This window comes from Lolium rigidum, chromosome 4 (assembly GCF_022539505.1).
Source record: "Lolium rigidum isolate FL_2022 chromosome 4, APGP_CSIRO_Lrig_0.1, whole genome shotgun sequence".
In the NCBI taxonomy this organism is placed as follows: Eukaryota; Viridiplantae; Streptophyta; class Magnoliopsida; order Poales; family Poaceae; genus Lolium; species Lolium rigidum.
The window spans coordinates 210,867,481-210,883,767 of NC_061511.1; positions in this window are offsets into that span (position 1 = coordinate 210,867,481).

Here is a 16,287-nt window from a genome sequence, read left to right on the forward strand (position 1 = left end):
ATCACAAAGACTGTGCAGCGGCAGACGAACGACCCGGATGGATTTGCCCCCCTGAAAGCCTTGGATGGCCGGGTCATCCTACAACATTTATAGGAAGGAATTCATCCTGCACTTCTCCTCGATTCCCTACGGTTTCAATATCCAGCCATGGTCAGCGCACAGTTCGTCTCCAATCTGCAGACATAATCGAGATTGTTTTGTATACCTTACCGGTGAGGATGCTTTTACACGGATGTCGTTTATCTCTATTTAGCTGGAGACCTAGAGTGGCCACGGCAAACCCATGCCTTCCAGTTTCCACGTCCATCTATGCTTGTGCGAGGAACTATTCTTATGATATATTGCTTTCTTTTTGCACGTTGATCTTCCTTTCGAGATGAAGATCATGTCGACGCGAGGAGGTGAGCGGCACCAGATCTCTATCAGTCGTCGGCATCGGGCACATGCGCATGGCCCGGCTTCGTCGGTCTTCGGTGGTGGAATGAGAAGGTATCGCCTAGCCTCGAAGAGTACTCAAGGAAGGGGCGATCGATGCAGCGTGGACATGTTCAACCTTAATTGGCTCCATGGCGTGAGGTCTATCACCGTCCGTCGTGCCAAGAGTGCATCAAGGAACCATTTTAGCTCCTCTTTTATTCTTTATTTCTATCTCTGAAATCACAAAATCCATCATCGCCTCCTTATGTACCCTAAACTATGGGCTAATAGCAAGTCTAATAACTTTAGCTTCAACACAATTTCAAGAAGGGCGTCCACCAGATATAAAATCATCGACCTCCATTACAAGACACTGGCAAGATAGGCTCATTTGTCACTGTCAAACAAAAAAGAAAGGCTCATACACCTTTTCTATGCCAACTATTACTTTTTATTTATGTTAAATTTGCATAACTTCCAATGGAGTACAGTTTAAGAATTCATGGTTTTGTACATCATTTGCATATTACAAACTATCAGCAGGGTTTTAAAATTATTTCTCAAACATCTTTTTACATATATAATGAATTCATCAGTTATTTCCGCAGCAACGGGGTGTCATCCAGTGTAAACAAAGAGTAATCCCATCTGCTTGTCAGTAAAAAAATTAATGAATCTTTGAATTCTTGCTATTCAGGACAAGATGCAGACAGAAACACTTGCATCTATAGGTCGTCAGCTCAGCTGCAAGCCCACACCACTTCATCCAGCACGTAGATAATGCAGTACCAACACTAGAGACAGACCGCACTAGTTTTTTTTTTAAGTCGTAACCCAAACAGGCTGCATATCAGGAAACTTTAACATAGCCACATCCTGCTAAATTACACATGTCCTTGACCTGGGTGCCCATATGTGGTTCACGCTGGGGAGCAAGGGCACACCGCATGAATAAGCTTAGAGCATCTCCAGTCGCGTCCCCCAAATCGTCCCCCAAACCGCGTCGGATTGAGCATTTAGGGGACGTGTTTTGTTCGTGCCGCTTTCGGGGGACGTCGCTCCCCAGCCGCGTCCCCCTCCCCCAAACGCCGCCCCCAAACATTAAAATAATTTTTCTTGGCATTTTTATTTCAATTTCCACAAACTAATACATAATTGGGAACGTGGTTTACACGAAGACATAGTTACGAACATGGTTTTCCACAAACTAATACATAGTTTGAACCATGGTGGACACAAATATAAAATATTGCAAAAAAATAAACCTAACTAGGCCGTGCATCGAAGTTTCCTGTGTTCGCTGCTAAGAAAGAACACTCGAGGGCACACCCAGTCACCTAAACTGGAAAATCCAGCGGGAGGATGGTGCCCTTGTTGGTTCTACCGATGAGGCGAATAGGCAGAAACCTCCGTGCACGTATTCGCTGCGAAGAAACAACACTCAGTCGTCCTCCTCGTCGGTGCTGTCGTCGTGGGAGTCCCTGTCGCCGAGGTAGTCCCGGCGGCAGCGCCTCTCGTCGAAGACCTTGACGCTCATGTCCCTATTGCCGAAGTAGGAGAACACGAGGATGAAGCCGGCTTGGAGGCTGTGGTGGCGCGCGAACTTCTCCCAGCCGATGTTGAGGTACATCTTGCCGCGCGCGTCGTAGATCGCGTCGACGATCCACCGGTAGTAGCCGCACGAATGCTCCCGCAGATGCATCTTGCGCGGGCGTACGCCGCCGACGTACTCGGCGAAGGAGTCCGGCAGCCTCCGGATGCCGCGCGGGTCGCCCTTGAGGACGAGGACGAACTCGAACAACACGTCCGGGTCCACGTCCATCTCCGACGATGACGACGACGGCGTGGGAGGCGACGGCGAGCGTTCAGCTATGCCGCGGCCACGACCACGGCCGCGGCCGCGAGGTCGGCCTCCGCCTCTACCAGACATAGCGTCGAGTCTTGTTGAGAGATGGTGGCGGCTAGGGTTTAGGAGAGAGGCGCTAGGGTTTGTGTGTGAGAGGGACGATGAGAGGCGCCCCTTTTTATAGGCCGGAGGGAGGCGGATGAGCGGTGGCGCTCATTAACGCCGGCACGCAGAGCTAGGCGCGACGGGACGCGTCGCTGCGCCCTCTGCGGGAACTGCACCGTCGCTGCGCGCCAATAACTTCCGTCGCGAGGTAGGCGACGGTTAGGTTAAAATTAATTGTGCCGCTGACGGGTCGGCCCCGCCACTCCCCGCCTCGCTTTTCATTGTGTCCGGCGTCCCCGGTGCGTCCCCTGTGGGACGGGGACAGGCTCGGGGCGCCGGACATCCTATAGGGACGCGCCGGACAAAAATGGGCTTTGGGGAACGCGGCTGGAACGCATTTTTGGTCCGGCGCGCCCCAAAACCCTTTGGGGGACGCTTTGGAGGACGCTTTGGGGGACGCGACTGGAGATGCTCTTAGGTTCGGCATATCACGTGCGACGAGCACCAGAATTGTTAGGGCAATCACCACGGGCAACGGTGTAAATCTGCTCCGGCGGCTACTGGCGGATCCAGCGCCTGGCCTTTCATGCTGGATACAGGGGTTTACAATAGCCGGTGCCTGAACAAACCAGGAGCACAACGGCTGAGAGGGCGAGGCCTGCTTTGCTGTAACATGAGCAGCCAAATTTGCCTTACGGTTTACATGATAGAAAGTGAAACTAGAAAAATATCCCATAAGCTCTTGAATATCATTAAGCACCGACCAGATTGCACCCCTTGTCTTCCAAAGCTCGATGAGAGCTCCACAGTCCGTCTCCAAATGAACGTTAGTAACCTGTAGATGATGAGCCAGGATTAAGCCATCCCTACAGGCGAGAGCTTCAGCCGAGAGTGCATTACCCAAGCCCCATACCATTTTGCTCCAGCTGCAATGAAAAGCCCCTTATCATCACGGATGACATAGCCAGTAGAGCCAGAGAAGGTGTTGGCATCAAAGGCGGCGTCCGAGTTGATCTTGATGGATTTACTAGGAGGTGGAACCCAATGACTGCGTTTTGGTTGTGCTTGACACCCAGTTGGCTTTTTTGTCGAGAGCACAAGATCATTAGCAGTATCACGCGCCCACCTGCAAGCACTAGATAGCTCCAGAGGCACAGAGCCATGTCGTCGTCCATTAGTAGCCGTAGCTTCAGCGGTAGGGCAAAAGTAACTGTTGAGGAGATCAGTAGTCCAGGTGACAGGATGCAAGTTGGGGAGCTTAATGTGGCAGAGATCCTTGAAAGCAGACCAGAATAACTTAGCAAAAGAGCACTGGGTGAGAGCGTGAAAGATAGTGTCGTTCGCCGCACCACAGTCAAGGCAGGTGTTGTGGTAGTTCATATGTCGTTTGATCAAAGTTGATCTGACCGGGGTATATTCATGGAGCACTCTCCACCAGAAGGCTCTAATTTTTGGTGGCACGGGCATCTTCCAGAGCTTCCTCCACACCGGGTTTTCTTCACCAAAAGAAGGGCATGCAAACTGGTTCTTATGCTCGTCAAGAATTCGAGCAGCCGAGGAAAGGCATCTATAGGCAGAGCGGACCCAATATATGCCGTGGTTTTCTCCCCCCCCCCCCCATGCCCAGAAGTCATCGGTTGCCCGACCAAGAGGGATTCTTTGCACTGCCAGAACGTCGGGTAGAATCAGGTTATCATTGAGTTTTTGCAGATCCCAGTCATTGCCTTCCACAGACAAAAGCTCACTAACCTTCATGGCAGATGCACCAACTTTCTTGCAAATAGGTTTACCACCAGAGGAGTCAGGGATCCATCTATCATCTCAGATGTTAGTGGTTGAGCCATCACCAATGCGCCTCATCAAGCCTCGCTCAAGAGCATATCTGCCTTTAAGAATTGCCCTCCAAGTGTGCGAGCAGTGCTTTTTTCCTTGTAGCTTTCATAAACTCACCATTATGGAAATATTTTCCTTTTAGGACCCTAGCACACAGAGAGTTTGGGTTGGTGATTAGTCTCCATCCTTGTTTCCCAAGCATGGCAACATTAAAGCGCTCAAGATCTTTGAAGCCCATGCCACCCATAAATTTGGGTTGAGCTATCTCAGGCCATCTTCTCCATTGCATCTTCCTTTTCTCATGGTCTCCACCCCACCAGAATCTTGCTATAGAGGCAATAATCTTCTTAAAAGTTGTTTTGGATAAGGCAAAACAGCTCATGGCAAAGGTAGGAATGGCCATGGCAACCGCTTTGATTAGAATCTCACGGCCAGCTGCACCCAAGTTCTTTTCACACCATCCTCCCACCAGATTTTTAACACTTCCCCAGAGCTTCTCGAAGGCCACAGTAGTGTTCCTTCCAAAGGCAGTGGGCAACCCAAGATAGCGCTCCTCAAGAGCTTCCTTTTGGATCTCAAACTTCTGACAAACTGCCCTCTTTTCATCATTCTTGGTGTTCTTACTGAAGAAAATAGCAGATTTTGCCTTGTTGACTAGTTGACCCGAAACTCGGTGGTAGCACTCCAAGATTTCAACCAGCCTTGCAGCCCCCCTTTCGGTCGCTTGAGTGAAGAGAATGCAGTCATCAGCAAATAATAAATGGGATACCCAGGGGGCATGAACACCCACCCTAATGCCTTTTGACAAGAATTGAGGCCCCTTGAAATTTAGCAAGTCCGAGAATCCTTGCGCACAAAGCAAGAATAGATATGGAGAAATTGGGTCTCCCTGTCGGATCCCCCTTGACGGAGTGAACATTTCAGAGAGTTGGCCATTCACCTTGACAGAGAAGCTAACAGTTTCAACACAACCCATAATTAGGTCCACCCATTTGGACGCAAAGCCCAACTTAAGCATCATTTCCTTTAGGTATCTCCATTCGATCCGGTCATAGGCCTTGGCCATGTCAAGTTTGACGGCACACGCACCCACTTCTCCATTTTTCTGCTTCAAGTAATGAATGCATTCATAAGCAGTGAGAATATTGTCAGAAATAAGACGACCCAGAATGAAGGCACTTTGTTCCTCCGAAATAACCTCGTCTAGGATTTTCATGAGTCTATTAGCAAGAACTTTAGAGAAGATCTTGTAGATGACATTGCAGAGTGCAATGGGCCTAAACTAGGACATGTCTTGAGGGAACTTAATCTTAGGAATAAGGACCAGAATAGTGTTGTTTATTTCAGGAGGCATGGCATTAAGAAAATTTAGCACATCAGCGCATACCTCATCCTTGAGAAGAGTCCAGTGCCTTTGAAAGAAACCAACCGTAAAACCATCCGGACCCGGGGCTTTATTGGCCTTCATCTTAAAAAGGGCCGTTTCAATTTCTTAGGGGTAAAAGGCAAACAAAGCTCTTCATTCATGGCATGCGAGATCTTGGGCTGAACAAAATTTAGCACCGCCCCTGGGTCACATTCCTCCTGAGAGGTGAAGAGCTTGATGTCGAAATTTCGAGCCAGATTTTCGAGGTCCTTTGGGTCATTACACCATTCACCCTCCTCATTTTTCAGCGAGGCAATTCTATTTTGTCTAGCCATTGCCTTGCACTTGGCATGGAAGAAAACCGTCTTGCGATTGACCTCTGCCAACCATTGCATCCTCCAGCGCTGCCTTAGGAGAACTTCTTCCCGCACCATCAGCTCCGAGATTCTCTTCAGCAACTCTTTTTCTTCTCTAGTGGGCCCCGAATACATATTACGTTCCCTAATTCTGGCAAGTTGTGTTTTCGAGTTTTTCAGCCTTCCTCTAACAGAACCAAAACAATTCTTCTCCCAATCCAGCAACGAGGACTGAAGATTGCTGAGAGAGGCGCCCATCCCGCGCAGACCCGGGGATGGAGGCTTCCAAGCCTCCTTGATGAAAGCATCGTAACCAGGGTCACGACCCCACATATTCTCATAACGGAAGGCCTTCTTGCATCCCCTTTGCCGCAGCAAGGGTTGCTGAGCGATTCCCAGCATCAACGCACAGTGATCTGACTCAGAGGTTTGCACATGAGTGACTTGAGTGGCACCAAACCTCGTCAGAAACTTCTCATCTGCCAAGCCCCTATCCAGCCTAACTTTAACATTGTTAACACCATCTTGTTTGTTGTCCCAAGTATATGGGAGTCCCGTGAATCCAAGATCCAAGAAGCCACAAGTCTCCACGGCCTCCCTAAAGCCCTGCATCTGCCGTTCCTCACACTCATTCCTGCCAATCTGCTCCTCTTGAGAGAGGATCTCATTAAAATCCCCTGCACACAGCCATGGGAGATCAGAGGAGCAACGCAGAAAGTGCATCAGATACCAGGACTCAGATCTTCTCTCGCGACGCGGTTCACCATATAAGCCCGTGAACCGCCATTCTTTGCCACCCAAAACAGAATTACTAATGAAGACATCAATGTGCGACAAGTTTTTTGATCGCAGCCGCACAGTGTTGCCAGTCTTCCACATCAGCACAAGGCCCCCACCTAGGCCCATGCTGTCCACACCAATTGCATGATCGAAACTCAGACACCAACGCAAACTCTCCGATCTTGTTGCCAGCATTTTTGTTTCTGACAAGAAGATCACATCCGGACGATATTGCTCCACCAGCAGGCGAAGCTCATGAACTGCCTCGGGCCGCCCGCAGCCCCGGAAGTTCAAACAAAGGATCTTCATTGGATGGGGCGGGGCTGCACCACATTGGCAGCCTCCATCGGAGAAGATTTGAAGGAGAAAGCCTCCATCTTTTGTTTCTTGATTCCCTCTGAGCTCGAGCCCCCTCCAGGAGCAGATAGTGTGCCGCCATCTCCTCTTGGTGCTATATATGTCCCCATTAGCGCTAAGACAGGGGCAACATAAGCAACTTCCAAGACTTTCACCCCGGGGACGGTAGTCCCAGCCTTCTGTTTAACCGGACCGGTGTGCTTGGTAGTCTTCCTCTTGCGCCCTGAGCCAGTTGACGCTTTTTCACGATAAGGGAAAAGAGCCCTAGCCGTGGTCTGAAGAGTAGTTCCCACTGGACCACTCTCTTTATTCTTCAGTGGGCTGGTAACCTCCTGCTCCACTCTGTTGTTTGAGCCAGGCGGTCGCCCCCCATCTTCAGAAGATTGCCCCCTGGAGTTTGCTCTTGAGTCATTCCTGGCAGAGTATCCACTCCAATCTGAAGCGGCAGCAGCCTGTGAGAAGGACTGCATCTTCTTTCTTTTTTCCTCAGGAGCCCTGATAGAATTGTTGTATCCCCTTTTACCTTGCTGCTCACGGTCATTGGGCGCAAGGCACTCAATTTTAGAATGGCCCATCACACCACAAGAAAAGCAGAAGAAAGGCAGTTTTTCATATTGTATGTCATAGACTTCATCGATCTTCCTTCTTTCAATAGTGATGAAGCGTTTCAGTGGCTTCTCGACTGGGATCGCCACCCGAGCCCGTAGAAAATTGCCCGCCGCCTCACCATACTCGTCGACATCCACCTTGTCAACAGTTCCAACTAGGCCAGCTGCCTGGCCTGTTGTGAACATCAGATACAATGGTATGTTGAGAAAAAACCGGTGACCCAGAACAATCCTCTTCACATGTATATCCATCTATCATTACCTTCACTCCTGCTTTGGGCAACTTATCACATCTTCTCCGTAGAATCAAATAAGTTTCTTTCCCAGCAAATACGACATCTACCATCCTGAGATGCAGACAAAGTGTCAAACAATGAACCTGGAAGTGCTTCTCATTGGCCAAGATGCTCAAGCATGCAGCTCCATGCTTTCCATAAGCCTGATCAATTTGAACCTACAACATATTCTCGCGCATGAGATGTCAGGAACAGAGGTTGTCTTACTATTCACTATTAGAAGATACAAACTAGGAAGCGGCGTAAGTGTTCTGATGTGTGTCAAGAGCAAGAGAAAAAGCAAGTCGTGAATACCTCTTTATCGATTATTACTACACGCCTAATTAATCCTCTATGACAATGGCAGTAAACATCGATAAATTTGTGGTATACTCAATATCCTACTGACCTAGAGGATAAATGATGCCAAGGGAAATGCCAGGGGGATTGTGGAGATTCATTTATCATCCTCTAACAGGATTGCACATTACATTCAACTCCCCATGAACAAAATATAAATGGAAGAAAGCAATTAGAGCAGGTCTAACAGACCCCGTAAAAGGGGCAAACCCGTATAATAACCGCCGATTTGAGGGTTTCGCGTCTACCCGGCCGTCTAGCACGCCCCGTAAAAATGGCCCCCGCATCGATTTTTGCTGTTTTGGACTACGGGGCGGGTCGTCGCCCCCTACTTGTGCGGGGTGGGAGCGGGGATAGTGGGTGAAACCAGCATCGCCCACTCCACAGCGCGCGAAGCATTTCGCTGAAGCCAACCGCCGCCGCCGCCGACCGATCTCCTCCCCCGCGCCCTTCCCGGCCGGATCCCGCTTCCATGGACCGTGCGCAAGAGCCGCCTGCCGCCGGCGATGCATCTCCTCCGCCCGCGGTGGTCGATGTCGCCGTCGGAGTTGCGCCGAACGCCGGGGCGGTGTCGGCCATGATCTCCGCCACCATCCCGTCGAAGAGGAAGAGGATTCCGAAGGTATTCTTCGAATCACCTGCGCCGGCGGCCGCAGCAGCGCTGGCCGCAGCTTCTCCGGCCCAAGGCCCGCCGGCTGCCAAGAAGGGGGCCAGGCTGAAGACCAAGGCGGCCGGGCCGAGGGGCGTCGCGCCGGCCAAGGTGCGGACAAAGGCCATCAACCGCATCGGCCTCGCGCCTCCACCGCCCTCCAAGGCCACGCCCTCTCCTCCCTCCGTTCCGTCCAATGCGCCGCTCGCGCCGCCGCCATCCACCATTGACGTAGACAAGGTGTTCGATGTTGAGTCCACAACATCCTACATGGACATGCTCAACGAATCCGCGGTGAATTTGGACGCCGGTATGGATGCATTCGATGCCGAGTGCAACGTCGAAGAGATTGATGAGGAGGAGGAGGATGAGGGTGACGAGGAGGAGGTGGTTGAGGTTGATCCGGCTGCCGCCGGTTCTTCGTCGACGCCGAAGCCACGCACGGCGAACTACAGCGAGATCGAAGACACCATCTTGGTCCGAGCTTGGAGCAAGGTGGGGATGGATGCGTGCACCGGAGTGGACCAAGGCGGCAAGCGCTACTGGCAGCGCATTGAGGATCTGTACCACCAGCTGAAGCCTCGCACGAAGAGCATGGCGGACAGATCCTACCGCTCACTTGAAGGCCGATGGAACATCATCAAGCCGGCTTGTTCTCGTTGGAGTGCTGCCATGGATCAAGTGGCCGACAACCCCCTAGTGGATGCGTGCCGGGGGACTATGTAAGTTTTCCTTGTGTTGATGATGCAAGCTATCCATATTATGTGTTCATGATGTGGAAACATCTCCTCATACTATTGTTGAGCAGCCCACGTATGCTAAACAAAGGTACAAGGAAATGGCCGGCTCTAAGAACAAGGACTTTCAATTCCAACATTGCTTTGACATCCTTCAACATCTTCCTAAGTGGAAGTTGAGGGACAACGAGCCAAAGTGCAAGAAGGAGGCACTTCTCACCATGGATGATGAAGCGGAGGACATGAGTGGGAGAAACACCGGCAAGCCCGAGGGCAACAAGAAGGCCAAGGAGAGGGTCAAGGTAGAACAAGAAGCAGCTAGCTTCCGGGAGAAGTTGGATCAACTCATGAAGTCCAAGGAGGCATTGACAATGAAGACGTTGGAGACCAAGCTCCTCATCACCGACAAGAAGAGTGTGGTGAAGCTTGCCAAGGTGCAAGCAAGGAAGGAGCTTGACATAAAGATGATCGCAGCCAAAGAAGCCAAGGCCATGAAGGAGCTCTTGGCCGAGGAGAGGGAAATCATGATGATGCGCACCGACGGCATGGACGAGGATCAGCTGGCGTGGTGGAAGGAGACCAAGGCGGACATCATTGCGAGGAAGAAGGCTGCCCGTCAAGCTCGTGATCAAGGTGCGTCTCCGGCGAGCGGTGGCGCCGGTGGTGATGGATCCGTTGATGGTTGATCAGATTTGGGAATTCCGTGGCTTGAACATTGCCTATGATCGTGTTGTGATGTTAAAACTATGAATTATGCATCACATATTTTGGATGTGCTATGTTTGATCTGAAATTGTTGTGCAAATTGCTGTCTAAAACCCCGTTATGAGGGGCCAGAAACTCGGACGAGCTAGCGAGCCCGTATCCCCACCCCGTAAAACAGAATATTCTGTTTTACGGGGTGGGGATACGGGCTCTGCTAGCTCGTCCGAGTTTTTGGCCGGCGAAAACTGGATACAGGGCCCTTTACTCGTGTTATACGGGGCGAAAATATACGGGGCCTGTTAGACTTGCTCTTAGGCTGGTGATATGACCGTTAGGCCATCTGGTGATTGCACAGGCGACTGCGGCGGTGAGCCTCCACCGCGGACATCTGGCGTGGGTGACTGCGACGATGAGCTCCCGCCACGACCATCTGGCGTCTGTGTGGGCGGTTCTGGCGGCGAGGAGCCTCCGCTACGGTCGTTATCGTCGGCGAGGGTCGATCTCGGGCGCTTTTGGGCATTATCTGCCGAAGATTGTCTTTCTAGTTCGGAGGAAGAAGAGGAGGGTGGGTGTTCGGTGCGGGCGTCAGACTACCTCTGTCGGTCGCCTACGCCGGACAGCACAAGGATTTGATCGAATCTCAATCTGGACTACTCCGACGAGCTCAGAAGCGTAGGGACCGACAACATCGGCAACGTCTGGCAGCTCGTGAGTTCGCTTCTGCAGTCGGCAAGGTACGATCTATCTCCCTCTCGTCGGCATGTAGTTCTTTCACGGCGTGCTCTAAATTGCCGGTGTTAGAGCCCACCACATTCCCCCTCGCCGCCGATGATGTCGTAGGGTGGACGGTGGTCCGGCGTCGGAACCGATCGGCGAACAATTCGGAAGTTCCATTTCAGACCTACGTAATTTGCGGATTTCAAAACACAAGCTACTGGGCTTGGTTTCGAATCCAACTCCATCTCGGGCTCCTGGTCGGCCCTTTGCACACAATGCCGCTCGTCGCGAAGCCCGCCGTGCCAAGGCCCAACCCGTCCAAAGTCCAAACAACGCCACACAAACTCCATGTGAACACTGAAAACGCTACTGGGCGTATTTGGCAAAGAACGCTAGGGTTTTTGCGGCGATGGACGACCTCGACACGTGCTGGCGGCGGAGAACCTGCGGGCGGAGCGGAGAGGCTTAGACCGAGGATGAATCATGGAGGTGCGGGCTTTGGTCCGGGTCGTGGAGGTGGTCCAGGGCGGGGGCGCGGTGACCGTGGTCACCATGGCCCTGGCGGGCAACGGGGCGGACACCATGGCAATGGCCACGGTGCTGGCTTCGATGGTCACGACGGTCGTGGTAGTGCTGCTTTTGACGGCCACGGTGATGGCTTCAACGGAGCATCGGGCTCCAATGCTGGCCGTGGTGGCGGGTTCACCGCTTGTCGGTAAGGAAGTTTTGCTATTGGCGAGGCCAGCGGTACGGCTGGCGACTCACGTGATGCTGGACACGGGCAATACTCCAATACGGAGTTTGGAGGTGATTTTGGTCAGTTCAATAGAGGTATGAATTAGAACAGCTACCACCGTAATGGATTTAATCAGCAGTATCGACCTAGGCAGTATGGAGACAATAATTTTGGTGGCAACAACCGTTATGGACACAATGGTGGTAGAGCAAATTTTAATCAATTCAGAAACAATGCTACGACTAATAATGATGCAGGGGTTCAAAGTGGCACCAACCTAGCTGGCATTACTCCTGATTTGATTAAAGAAGTTGTGCAAGGGGTTGTTGCGGCTTTGACTGCAGCAGTACATAAAGGAGGGGCTGAAGGTTTGTCTGCTTCAGTTTTGGGTGATGCAGTATCGATGGCAACACAGTCTGCCACTCCGATGTTGCAACAGTCTCAGCATGTGGCTACAGGGTCACAGCAGGTCTTACCCATGCAAGTGGATGATGGAATAGTACCAAAGGGTGATGTTCAGAACCCGGCCAAGAAAGCTAAGAAAGTGGATAAGAACCCATGTTTTAGGTGCAAGCAACGAGGACATCAAATTGACACTTGTACTGCGTCAGTTTTTGACATTTGTGAATCTCCTAATCATATATCTACTGTATATCCTCTTCTTCAGGCTCCTAAACCTTCTGTTACTATGTATGGGTATGCACTTGAGCAGCTTATGTTCTTTGATGTGCCTACTGGGGGTGTATATAAACCTAAGGTTGATAATTTGAAGCTTGTGAAAGTTACTGTGGAAGAGGACCCCATAACTATACCGGAGATCGCGGAATGTTTGCGGAGAATTGTACCTGTGGAGAATTTCCAATGGGAGATCTACAATTTTCAAAACAATGTGTTAGGGTCAAATTTCCAAACAAGTCTGAAGCTAAGATGAATGTACTAGGACGTCGCCTAGAGGTGGGGGGGGGGTGAATAGGCGGTGTATAAAACTTCTACTTGAGAGCTAAACTAGGCGGAATAAAACTACACATGTGTTTACTAGTTTAGCTCAAAGCCTATCAACTAGGGGTTTGCCTAAGAGCACCAACAACCTATGCTAGCATGATGAGCAACAAGGTGATAACAAGCTAGGTATATCACATCAAGCAAGATAGATATAACAAGGTAAAGCGCATAGGTAAAGGAGCTCGGGTTGAGAAGTAACCGGTGCACGAGGAGACGACGATGTATCCCGAAGTTCACACTCAAGGGTGCTACGTCTCCGTCTGGAGCGGTGTGGAGGCACAAGGCACTCCAATGAGCCACTAGGGCCACCGTATTCTCCTCGAGCCTTTCCACCAAGGGGAAAGCCTTGATCCACTAAGGGACCCTTGAGGGTGGTCACCGAACCCGTACAAACTTGGGAAAAACCCCAAGTATCAAGCTTGAGGCAAATCCACAACACGGAGGCTCTCAAGTACAAGGCCACAAGAGGCTACAACACGCCACACCGGCAACAAAGCCACCAAGACACCAACGCGCCACAACCGGCTCCAAAACCACAAAGGCTACCACACTCCACAAAGGCAACAACGCCACAAAGACGACAAGGCCACAAAGGCTACAAGGCCACAAAGGCTAGAACATCACAAAGGCAACAAGGCCACTAATTAAGGCAACAACACCACTAAGGTCAACATGCCCTCTACGAGATCGAAACCCCGGAGAGAACCCAAACCGATGCACCTAATGCAATGGCTAAGAACACCACTAAGATGCCCAAGTTCTTCTCTCTCAAATTCCAACAAAGCTACAAAAGCTATTGGGGGGATAAGGGAGGAAGAACACATATGTGGAGAAACACCAAATAACTCCAAGACCTAGATCTAGCAAGATCCCCTCACTTGGAGAGGGATTCAATTGGTGAAGCTCTAGATCTAGATCTCCTCTGTCCTTTCCCCAAAAAATATGCAAGAAATAGTGGGGGGATCAAGAGGAGGAAGAAACAACTCAAGGTCAACAATGGAGGAGAGAGAATGGAGGGGAAGAAGTGTTTGGGTCGGAGGTGGAAGAGAGGTATAAATAAGGGGCCCAAAATATAGCTGTTGGGGCTGAGAAAACGGTCAGATTCGCGCCCGAGGCGGTACTACCGCTGTGCAAAGCGGTACTACCGTTTTCCCAAAATCCAGATCTGAAAAACGGCCCAAAACCGGTAGTACCGCTCTGCGGAGCGGTACTACCGCTTGTGCTGAAAAACCAGAGCAAATGCACATCAAATAGAGAGAGAGGGTGCATCAGCGCGTGGGGCCGATCTGGCGAGGAGCAGCGCAGCAGCAGCATGCGGTAGCAGAGCAGTGAGCGGCGCAGCATGCATGCAGCTAGGCGCGTGGGGCCGGGCAGCGTGCGGGCGTGGAGAGCGGGTCAACGCCCCAGGGAGGGCAGCGAGCGGTAGCTGGTGGCATGGGATCCACGCGGGATCGATCTCCCGCGTCCCGCGAGGAGGCGTGCGTGCTGGGCGAGCGGGGACGTCGAGCGGCAGCGGCACGGGCTTGTGTGGCGAGCAGCCCAACCAGGCGGCGGCCCAGTGCGGGGCGGAGCGGGCTGGGCCAGGTGCGAGCGAGCTGGGCCGGAGTGATGGCGGCGGCCCACGCGCAGAAGGAGAGGTGGAAGCTGGGAAAAAGGAAAAAAACAAAAAAAACTGGCTGGTAGTACCGGGCCAGGTACTAGGCCGGTACCGTAAGTGGGCTACGGTACTACCGGGCCGGTACCGGCCTGGTACCGCTTCCAGTCCAGTAAGTAAAACCGCGCGAGCGGTACTTTGGCCGGTACCTCCCACGGTAGTATCGCCCGGCCCAAAAATGCTTTTTCTTTTTCTTTTTCAAGTATGATGCAATGTAAAAACCATAACTTGAGCTAGGAAAGTCGGAATGACATGAAACCAATTTTGCCGGAAAGAGGACGACGAGAGATACCATCTCACAAGGTGAAATCATGCAAAAGAGTGAATGATGATTTTCTCATGGTCATAGAGGTGTAACCTCTCAATACGGTATATCGAGAAAATCATCACCCTCGCACATGCAACATGTGATGCAACCGGAATCCGTTTCATAGATAAGAACCAAGAAGAACCAAGAAACACGATGAAATGCATGCAAGGTTTTAGCTCTCTCCGATGATGCGACCTACTATCCTATCGAGCACAAACCTTATCCTTGCGCGTTCCTCTTGAGTCGGCAAGCTCCGTCTTCATCCTCTTCATCATTGTACATGCCACCATCTTCCTCCAACATACACGCCACCGTCTTCTTCGATCTTGTACGCACGCCACCGTCTTCATCCATCTTCTACGCGGTCTTCATCTCTCTTCATCTTCAACATGGTCTTCGTCTCTCTTCGACACTGTATTCGTCATTGTACTCCGTCTTCTCCATCTTGCAACCTTGAGTCCAACACATGGCTATGGACTTGACCTAAGATTGATTCTCAATGCAACCGTTAGTCCATAGGGATTGTCATCAATTACCAAAACCACACATGGGGTAATGGACATGTTCTTTCAATCTCCCCCATTTTGGTAATTGATGACAATCTCTTTGAGAGGGTTTAAATATGGAATTTAGCGAACAACCCAAGTTGAATATTTAGAACAAACTCCCCCATAATATATGCATGTGTGAATGAACTTGAATTTCATTGCATATACCGGCAATTAAAGCCTAGCGGAGTATCCTCTAAATATTCAACCATGCAAAGCAATCAATGCAAGGCATGAAAGGCAAATGCTTAAGAATCAAGAAAAGCAATTCCCTTAAACCCTCCAAACTTCTCCCCCATTAGCATCGATTGCCAAAATGGACGAAAGGTTTGGAAGGCCAATATAGTGAGCGTTCCCCCATAAGTTGTGCATTTCTCATAAATGTGAGTGAAATCAAATGCACATATTCAATGACGAATATTCAGAGGAAATCAAACTATATTGAGGATCAAAGATTGCAAGGGGATATGAAGGTGAGAAAGCTTCGACAAATGAAGCAAGCAATCAATGAACCAAAAATAGACACAAGCTTAATAAGAAGTAAGTAAAACAAAGCTTGTGCCAAAAACAAATATGAGTGCTTGAAGATGCAAATAGAATAAAATGAGCACTCATAGTCAAGTTCTTTGTGGAGTCATCAAAGAGTCAAATAAGAATAAAGGAATGGACTCCAACAAACAGGGATATCAAAAGATATGCACCATCTCTTATGTATATAAGTTTATCTAAGTGGACAACATCACAAAGATATTTATCCACAAAGAAACATGCACACACAAGATAGGTACAAGAGAAATAGTGAAAGATATCCAAAACAAGCATGCTCATGGACTTATCTCATTTAGGAAAGTAAAACCAAATATCAAGTAATGAGATAGCCAACTCCCAAAGAAAGCAAGGTTGCAAATAAACCAAACCCTCAACGC